Source organism: Rosa rugosa, chromosome 2 (genome assembly GCF_958449725.1).
Source record: "Rosa rugosa chromosome 2, drRosRugo1.1, whole genome shotgun sequence".
Lineage (NCBI taxonomy): Eukaryota > Viridiplantae > Streptophyta > Magnoliopsida > Rosales > Rosaceae > Rosa > Rosa rugosa.
In genome coordinates, this window is record NC_084821.1 from 50,811,263 (window position 1) to 50,822,378 (window position 11,116).

Below are 11,116 nucleotides of genomic sequence, written 5' to 3' on the forward strand. Positions count from 1 at the left end.
TGCCTCATCAACAGGGGTGCCGTCCTGGAGGACCCATGCTGACTCAGCATCCTCCCCCGTCAGCGGAACCACTGGCAGCGCTGTTACTTGCTAACCGCTCATCACACCTATTTTTGGCAGCGGTAGCCTCCCCTGCCCTAGAACTCTCTGGACGCGAGGCGCGACCCATAGCTACTTCCCAGGGTATGGTTTGTAGTGGCTCAACCTCTAGTGGTTCTGGCAGTGAGGTTCCTGCATGGGCAGACGGACGCAACGAGTCAATAAACATTCTATCCGCCACGCTGAACGACACGTCAGACCAGGAATCCTCACTGCTCAAAATCTCTACGACGTTAGCCATCCCAAACCCAAAAACCCAAATCAGTTAGCTCAAACAAGTTCTAGCCTATGCCTATATCAGTTATAGCCAAGAACATCAAGAACAGTTACCCAGAAAATGCCAAAACAAGAACAAACATACTCAACCCAGATTCGATCATCTAGCAAATCCCTAAACACCAACTCTCTGCCAAACACCATAACCCACCCCCAAATCTCACTTTACACCCTCAGAGCACACCAGAGAAGAACAGATAACACCCCAAAAACAGAAACAACAAACCCAGAAACCAACAGACCCAATGAAACAGGGAAGATAATCAAGGTACCAACCTCAAAGGCGAAAACTCCGGTGTGATGGTGAACAATAGTCTTCGATGAGGGAAATCTTCGTCTTTCAGGGTACGATAACTCCACGAAATCCCAGTAGCCTCTTTCTTGAGTCTCGGACGAACGAAGCTTGAAGACGACGAGTAGAGTTTAAAGCTTTAGCAAAGTGTCAAATCTCGCTAGGTTCCCCCCTTTTATGTCAACGTCAAAGCATTCTAAACCGTCCACTGAAAAACGACATCGTGCACCAGCCGTACACGTGTCCCACGTCTCCATTAATGGCGAGAAGACGGCCAGGATGAGGAGACACGCCTCCAGACGCTAACCCTCTAGAAGTTGGCCACGTGTCGACCACCATCAGACAAAGCGTCTAATGGAAGTAACCACTTGGAAAATAATCGCCAACCGTCGGAAGTCTCCGCTGAGCGAAACCCCACCAGCGGAACTTCTCCCTTGTCACCTTCCAAGTGACGAAGTCTCCACTGAGCGAAACCCCGCCAGCGGAACTTCTCCCTTGTCACCTTCCAAGTGACGAAGTCTCCGCTGAGCGAAATCCCGCCAGCGGAACTTCTCCCTTGTCACCTTCCAAGTAACGAAGTCTCCGCTGAGCGAAATCCCGCCTTCCAAGTAACGAAGTCTCCGCTGAGCGAAATCCCGCCAGCGGAACTTCTCCCTTGTCACCTTCCAAGTGACGAAGTCTCCGCTGAGTGAAACCCCGCCAGCGGAACTTCTCCCTTGTCACCTTCCAAGTGACGAAGTCTCCGCTGAGCGAACCCCTGCCAGCGGAACTTCTCCCTTATCACCTTTCAAGTGACGAAGTCTCCGCTGAGCGAAACCCCGCCAGCGGAACTTCTCCCTTGTCACCTTTCAAGTGACGAAGTCTCCGCTGAGCGAAACCCCGCCAGCGGAACTTCTCCCTTGTCACCTTTCAAGTGACGAAGTCTCCGCTGAGCGAAACCCCGCCAGCGGAACTTCTCCCTTGTCACCTTCCAAGTGACGAAGTCTCCTAAAGCCAGCGGAACTTTTCCCTTGTCACCTTCAAAGTGACGAAGTCTCCGCTGAGCGATACCCCGCCAGCGGAACTTCTTCCTTGTCACCTTCCAAGTGACGAAGTCTCCGCTGAGCGAAACCCCGCCAGCGGAAATTCTCCTTTGTCACCTTCCAAGTGACGAAGTCTCCGCTGAGCAAAACCCCGCCAGCGGAACTTCTCCCTTGTCACCTTTCAAGTGACGAAGTCTCCGCTGAGCGAAACCCCGCCAGCGGAACTTCTCCCTTGTCACCTTCCAAGTGACGAAGTCTCCGCCATCGGAACTTCTCCCTTGTCATCCTGCAAGCGGGGCGTCTTCCGCTACACAACACACCGCTAGCGGAACCCCCTTTTCATCTTGCAAGCTGCGTACTTTGTTCAGCGCAATACCGCTCAATAAAATACCGCCAAGCACGTCTACTAGACGCTGCTTCCTGCTACAGCCAGCGGCGGATCCCGAGGCCGCACCTCACTCTGACAACGACCGCCACTCGGCGTTACGGTCAGACCGTCCCTACTGGACACGGGGACTTGTCAACAGTCTACGACGGCCCTGATCAGGTACGTTGACCCCCGTCACTTGGGTACTAAAGATTGGGCTCACTACCCAACACCCTCTGCTCCGTGCAGCTCCCCCTCAACAAACAATTTACCGACCATCCGGAGGTCCATCTTAGCTGGGGAGTGGGGGACTCCCTGGGGGGCCTAGCAGGGGCCCACCCGAAAGGGTATAAAGCGTTCACTCAGTAAATCCATGGTTGACAACGCACTGACGATAATTATGCTTTTGCAAAGTCTAGCGGAAGAAACGCTTCAAACCGCTGAGCAACTCCCCAACCAAGATTGCCCTCCTTGACTGGGGACTTGGGGGACTTGTACATACATGTGCATTTACAAGCATAATTAGCTATAATGAGCTACGCTCATGGTACCGCCAGAGGTACTGATTCCCGCCAAAGGAATAGCCTACGGATACACAATCAGGCGAGCTACAGTCTGAGCCTCGGATCACCCCCAGATCACCGCCGACGCGCTGCCACGCGCCGTGCCAAGATGGCATCAGAAGCTCCTAACGCTGGGGACTGAAGCACATCAGTCCCACATCGAAAACAAGGAGAAGATCAGCCTCTTCCTCACCTATAAAAGGTTCTCTCCTCTCTCCTCATTAATTACGCATTTACTACTCATTTATTGTTATGCTGTCTATATGCATTGACTGACTTAGACATCGGAGAAGTGAAGACCGCCCAACGCGGTCTCCCTCTGACGCCCTGTCTTTCGTTTGACAGCTAGTGAAGATCACCAAGTCCACAGAGTAGCGGTCCGCCCATCGGACCCGCGTTAAACGAAGGTTTGGCTACCGCCAAACTTTGAGCATTAACAATTGCATAACACAAGAACAAGTTGCAGACATCTTCATAAAGACATTGCCGAAGGACAGGTTCACTTATCTCCGAGATCTTCTAGGAGTAAAACAGTAAGCAATTTAAAGTGGAGTGTTAAAATATTAAATTAATTCATGTTTTGTTTAACTATAATTTATATATGTGGACACGTGTGTGATCTGATCAACTGCCACATGTATGGCTGCGATTGCACATAAGGTGTTGCATTAGGGTTATATCCTTAAGCCACCACATTATGAGATGTAGATCTCAGAATTGAGAAATAGAACAAAAGGCTGCAACGTATAGTCACTCTCAAAAACTTTCTCTATCCAAAAACACAATATCTAACACGATCGTGATGAACCTCACAGATATTATGGAGGGTATGAGAAGGCTGAGGTTTTCGTGGATCTTGAGAACAAACGCTTGAATATCACCTGCACTCGCAGACCCTTTAATTTTTTCGAATTCAAGGATACTTTGGTGGTGGTAGATGACAAGGTCGATGCCTATTATGTGCAACAGAATGTGGAAGACAGCCCCAAGTTTGAGGTCCTTGTGTCTGTGAATCATGAGAAGAGACATTTGCAAATCCGAACCCCGAGTAGGGACACAGTGCTTCAGCTGCCCAATCTGTGCAAGATGGATCAGGTTAAGGCAATTGTGGAGAAGAGGGTACTCAAAATAGTTGTGCTTAAGTTCAAAAGATCGGAACAAGATGTGATCGTTGAACTAGACAGTAATCCTTTCGCGTTTTGCAACTCAATTGTGGATCGAGCTCTAGGCTGTTAGTTTTCATTTTTCTGTGAACTGAGCAATACAAATTCTAGAGCAGGATGGTTTCAGAAATGTGTTCGTTAGTTTTATACTTTCTGAGTCATCGTGTAGAAAAGCATAATGAGAAAAAATTTGACCTATATATTGCATCCAGATATTAGTTCTACGTGTATATTTTGTGGTGTGGGACGCATTTCCTCTTGCTTCAAATCACCTTCTTTTTCTTCAGCTCAGAGTTCAAATAGTTATGGAAAGAGTACTCATACCATCGATCCCAAACCAAAGTCAATAACAGTGTACTGTCCGATGTCTGCCATAACTTTTCTTTCAGTGATGAACTGTTTAAATCATGTGTTTTTCCATGGCTCTTCTTTAAGGAGACAAATCTCAAGTAGTCACTGCATAAACCGAAAACATAACCCTAAAGGTGGGGTTGAAGAAGCAGATATAATTGAGCTTAACCAACAGGAAGATTGAAATTGTTCTAAACTTCTGAATTCTGATACAACAAAGGCCATGCATGAAGATGGGAAAATTTAAAATGAAATGGGTCGCTAAAATGCCGAGTAAAGTGAACAGTAATCCCCATAATAATTGAGCAGCTGCCCCCTCCCCGATTCTTAGCAGAAGTGCTTCTATAGTTATAATATTGTATAGTTGTATCACTAATTCACTATCAGCATGTAATATAATCCCCCAACCACCCCCATCAGAGTACAGAAGCTAAGATCAATAGAATCATCCTCGTTTCCAGTGTTGGCCTGCTTCTGATGGTTATCTTTATCTCCAGCTGGTAGAACTTCTAAGTGTGTGCCAGGGGAAAAAGTATAGTCCTTCGCCTTTAGCCGGAACTCAGCGCCAACTTTCTCCTTTCTTTCATTCTCCAATTTGCTATTGAGCTTCACAACATCGCACAACATCCTCTTTGGCAACCCTTAGTTTACACTCCAACTCCTCAATCTTATTTCTTTATGCCTCCAGTTTAAGCTCACACCCCTTACACTTGGTAAGCTTTTGTTCAGTCATTTGGCGACGAGAAAGACAAGCTGGAGGCATTAGGCTGCGGGCAACCACCCAGCACTCTTCTGGGTTCCATATCAAACACTCACCAAAGGTAACAAAAGAACCACCTGACCGATTACTGAGGATCACCACTCAGAACACTGATGCTGTCTGAACATAGGCTTTTGATCACAGGATCCACGTTTTCCTGTTGCTGGGAAGCCTGTGGATGTCTTGGCTGTTGAACAACCTTCTCACCAACCATCCGCAACAGATTTTCGATCATTTGATTCGAGACCACACAGGATTTGCTCAACAGCCTCTATATTTTACCTTGGCGTTTTCTAGAAGGTTTGGATGACTAAGGGAGACAGGGGAAGCTGTTACATTTAATTACACCATAATTAGATAGCTGAAAACATGAGGAGAGAAAAACAGAGGTGAATAAACATAGCAAGTCAAATTGATGATAAAAATTCGAAGAAAATAATTTTGTACAGTTTGGTAGCTAGGAGAGAATGTGTACGAAACTTGATAACACTAGGGGAGATGAGCAATGATTGACACATAAATATGGGCTTCAGATTTCTTCAGAATTTTGAGAAATACATATATGCACATTTTGCAGATTGGAGGACTGAGGCTGTTTATGGTGATTGGTGTTGTTGTAATGTGTTTCCCCTATAAGATTATTAGTCTTAAGCTATGATTTTAGTGGACTTTACCAGAAAAGAAAGCACCTGTTTAAAGAGTGAAAATCAACTCCAACTGTGAAAAAACCACAACAACTACATAAACTACTTATTAAGGGGGAAAACATACCCACATGCCCACCGGTTGACATTGTCCTCTGCGCGCATTACATTTTGATAGGACATTTGTGTACCAGTTCGTCCACCAACTGTTTTCCTGTCAGATAGAATTACTACTCTGAGAATGAATTGGACAGTGAAGAATGGAAGTCATTCTCAGAGTTGCTATCCCACAAGATCACACTCACAAAAAAGATGTCGTACAAGAGGAGCATTATTGCTTTCCAAACATGATACTCTTACGTTCTCTATGTGGTGATGCAGAGATTTGTTATATGGGTACCTGGAGTCGGAATAAAATGGGGAATATCACTGTTCACTGTTCATAAAACCTGAAGTTTTAACTTACTTAAAGAAGTAGTCCCGAGTTCTTAGTACTGCTCCAAGACGAATCAATTCTTTCAATCAGCAGCTTCACTTCCAATTGCTAGTAACACTGAAATGAACTCTACAATCTGAAAAGTTCCATGTTGAGTTCAGTGTGACCAGCATAATGTGCAAATGTTGCACTAGTATATCAATTGAAATTCCATATAACTAATGAAGTTCCATTACCAGAAAATATATGAAGGGAATCTCTTTAGAAAGCAGTGGAGAATTGACGGACAATAAAGCAGAAATAAATCATTTCCTAAATTAAGGAACGGACTAGAGAAGCCATACAAGCGGACACCTTTAAACGTACGATGCTTTCCAAGAGGCGGCAGTAACTTGCCGTAGTTAGCATCAAGTTGTCCGCCGATGGAAACATCCAAAAGCTTCAGCAAATCACCTAGAGGATGGAAGGGAGGATTAGTATTTAATTTCTCGTGATATAAGATGAACTACTCCTACTTTAAACACCAAAATTATTTGCTCCTTCAAAGTCCTATCACCATGAAAGAGGAAATAATAACATTACCCTACTGCAGGCGTAGGACGTACGTGCATAGCAGCCTAAGGATGTACCAACTTGAAAACAAAACAAAAAAAATAACTTTACCGAGGCTCTCGAGTATGGCCACAACAATCTCAGGATTAGCAAAATTTTTGGATCCATCAGTAATTTACGTCCATAGGACGATATGTTCCAGCAGGTAGCCTCCTAGAGTCTAACAAATAGATGCTTGCCGTTACTGAGTTAAAGAGAACAGATTTTGGGCGTGAGTCCTCCAGCATGGTGAAGCAATCTTCTTATAAAGCTGCGGAAAATAGACAAATGAATTTTAATGCAGAAACTAGAGCAAAATGCATGTATATTTGTAGTAAATGTAAGATGAGATAGAATAAAATAATTGCTACCTTGGGCCAGAGATTTTACCAGATAGTTCAGGTGGAGATAAAAAATTTATAGCACAAAGTGTATCTGCTGCATTTTTATGCACTATAGGAGAATCCTATAGAAATCATGCTCATAAGAGTTGTCTCATTTACGCAAACAGATCGCACTTCTTAATATACATAAAATATATCGCACAAACTAATAGATTTCCTGTTCAAGGACAATATTCCGTCAACAAAGGCATTCGGAACATCATGGTTCAATTCTAAGCCTTTTCTCCAAAGTAGTTCACATATATACATGTTCAGGTGGGGAGCCCCCAAGAAGGGCTTGCATGAACACCTTATATGCAAAATTAATAATTACTTACCGAGGAGCTGAATTTGTCTGCAATCATCTCTAGCACATCTGCATTCTTTTATCAACTTTGCTTCCCTAAGGTGTTCTCTCTATCTTCAAAAAAATAAAAAATAAAAATAAACAAAGTTTTGTTGCAGGAGAATAGAATTGTGTTTATTATTGATAATAGGAGCCCTTTATATAGGGAGTTACAATGTACACAATAGGTAATAGAATCTGAATACAATTGAATACCTAGAACACTTTCCTATTACAACTCTAAACCCTAGTTTGTAGAGGCACACATTATGTCGACATCCTTCAACACTCCCCCTTGTGCCGCTCAAACTTGGTGATGACGCTTTGATTGTTGCCTCGTTAAAAACCTTGCCAGGTAACAAAAACCCTGTGGGACAAAAATAACCCTGGTCGAAGGACAAAAAGAGCACAACACGTCCTTCACTCTTCGAGATCTAACATGTAGACATCATACCTCCCCCTGATGTCCATATCTCCCCCTGATTGCTACAATCATGGGAGTTCAGATAACTTCCTTAATCTGATGCTCTTCACATGTTTCTCGAAGGTGGATTTTGGTAACGACTTAGTAAATAAGTCCGCTACATTATCCTCAGATCGGATTTGGTTCATTTCAATATTTAGAAGTGCTTGTTGTTGCTGGTTGTAAAAGAACTTAGGCGATATATGCTTGGTGTTGTCGCCCTTGATGAAACCTAATTTCATTTGTCCAATACAAGCTGCATTATCCTCATAAATGCATGTAGGTTCATCTGTGGTAGACTTCAAACCGCAAGTTCCTCGAATATATCTAACTATAGACCTTAGCCATATGCATTCTCGCACAGCTTCATGTAGAGCAATAATCTCTGCATGATTTGAGGAAGTAGCAACAAGAGTCTGTTTTGTAGACCTCCAAGATATCGCAGTGCTTCCCATGGTAAAGACATAACCCGTTTGGGAGCGACCTTTGTGAGGGTCAGAGAGATACCCTGCATCAGCAAAACCCATCAAGACATCGTTGTCATTTTGATGGAGGGGAGGAGGAGCACGGAAGGTGGCGTTTTGCCTTGTGGAGTCTGATCCCACACTTCCGTTATTTCTTTTCTCTCTGTAGGGATAGAACAAGCCCATATCAATCATACTTCTCAAGTATCGAAGGATTGTCTTTATGCCAATCCAATGGCGTTGAGTTGGCGCGGGGCTATATCTAGCCAACAAGTTCATAATAATTGAGGTGTCTGGTCTTGTATTGTGCTAAGTACAATAATGCGCCTATTGTACATAGTAAGCACTTCTGCTATTAACATGTCTTCGTCATCATCCTTGGGACGAAACGGATCCCTTTTAGGGCCAAGACTACGGACGACCATGTGAGTGCATCTTTGACTTTATCAAAATGCCTAAGCATCTATTGACGCGGTCTACAAAACCGTGCTCTCCCAAGGTCCTTCCTCTCAAACTCGGATTTCAGGTGTTCAGCGGTTTTCCTTAACTCACAAGGGTTCCAATTATGTTTATCAACATAAACCGCGACAATTGCAAATCCGGAACTTGTCATGGAAACGCGTGGGCATAGTTCATCATATCCCTTCCCAATCAAGTAGTCACTTTAGTGAGCGTTTCAACCTCGTTGCAAACGTGCTCCGTGGTCTAGAGCCACTTGACTTAGGTAAATGAAGTTCACATGAACCTTCATTATATTCCGTATCTAGATCCCCATAAAGATACGTAGTGACCACATTTGTAAGCTGCATGTTCAGTTATTTGGAAACTACCAAACTGACAAGGTAGTGGAGTGCAATGACATCCATTACGAGAGAATATGTATTCTCGTAGTCGATTCCAGGGCGTTGTGAGAAACCTTGCGCCATAAGGTGAGATTACCATCTCTTTTTCTCGTCACGCTATCTAACGAAGACCTATTAATGTCAACAGGTTTTATGTTAGGAGGTGTTGGCATCTCAGGCCCGAAATCTTTCCTCTTCATTAGTGAATCCAATTCAACTTGGATCGCATATTTCCATTTAGGCCAATTTTCTCTACGTTGGCATTCTTCAACGGAGTAAGGTTCGATGTCATTGGTCTTAATAATTCCACGTCCTCATGTACACTAGTGTAGTTCGTAGAGATCTCTATATTCTCAGGAATTGGTTCTAACATTGAGGCGTTCCCCAACGATGTCTCTTGGACATAACCACAATCCAAAATATTCTTATGAGACGGATTTTGAGTATCAATGATCAATGGATCAAGTTGTGCCAAACTCGCTCTCTTCTTAGGGCGAGAATCCATCGAACCTATGGGTCTCCTACGCTCTCTAGCGGAACCCATGGCCTATGACACCATTATGCCACCTTGTGGCGTCACCATCCCACCATCCATGGTGGTGGTGCCATACCCATCTTCTTTGGGTGGCACCATGTCCTCTTATGGGGACATCAATTCTTGCAGGCATGTTTGCAGCAGGTATATGTGATCTCGTCACTTTTAGGGGATCAAGATGAGACATAGTGGGGACAGACCATGACAATTCCTGTCGTTCCTGTTGAACATTGACGTTCTAATCTCCCCCTAACGATGGGAAGACTGTCTCATCAAAGTGACAATTCGCAAGTCCAGCGAAATAGAGATCGCCTGTCAAGGGTTCTACGTAGCGGACTTATAGTTGGAGGCCTATGTCCAACACAAATATATATATGCATTCGTTGCAATGACTCATGTTGATGCGTTGTGGCGGCGCAATTGGCACATAAACCGCACACTCAAATATGCATAAGTACGAGATATTAGACTCGAACCCAGTCACTAGCTGTAACGCAAATAAAAGTTGAGTGACTGCTATGAGTCGCAGACGAAGTAGCATAGCTGCATGCGATATTGCATAACTCAAGCGGAAATATTGGTGCGCATTACCAAAGTCCGGGCTACCATCGTAGTCTTTTAATGGTGGCTTTTCCGCCAGACCAATTGGGTGTGTACATGGGAATATGATACTTGATATCAATACCCAATGATATGCAATAGTCATCGAAAATTTTCGATATAAACTCTCTAGCATTATCAAGTCAAATTGACTGAATGGGATGATCTGGGTAGTGAGCCCGTAGCCATATGTTATGTGCTAGGAGTGTAGTCGAGTGGATAATGGCACAACACGTGACCAGCGTGTTTGCGTATCAACAAACGCCATAAAACATCTATACGGTCCGCAAGTTGGTTGATCCAATCCACAAAATTCTCTTAGATTCTTTGTAAGAATGAAATTATTTCCTCAATCTCCTTTGCATAGGATGGTCTCAATCCTAAAGAACAGGCTTTACAGAACAAAACATGGGCCTTATAATCAACCAATGAAGGTTTTGGTTAAGCCACAATGTCAAAATGGACTTGAGAAGTAGAGAGAGGAGTTTATGGCGTCAATGCCATGTATTTGCCGCATGCAGGGGGTAGGCGGCGCTGGCCATGTGTGGCCGGTCTTGCACAATCATGGCGCCATGAGACGCATGTGCAGCTCCTCGAACCAATTCTTGGTTCTTACTTTTCTTCGTTCTAAAAATGGATGTCCGTGTGAAGTCTTTTAATACACGGATCATCATGTCACGACTTGGGTGTCCCAAACGGTCATGCCAAAGCCTATATGTGTCAAAATCCCATAAGTCGTCTCTCATGACATTGTTGGATTCAATAACTCGAATAGTGGTTGCATACAACCCACTAGAGCGACACGTAAGTTTCTCTATTACTCGTTTATGTCCGTAGTCATTAGAGGTGATGCAAAGGAACTCTTGTCCATTCTCACAATGTGTTTCCACATGAAAACCATTGGCTCTTATATCTTTCA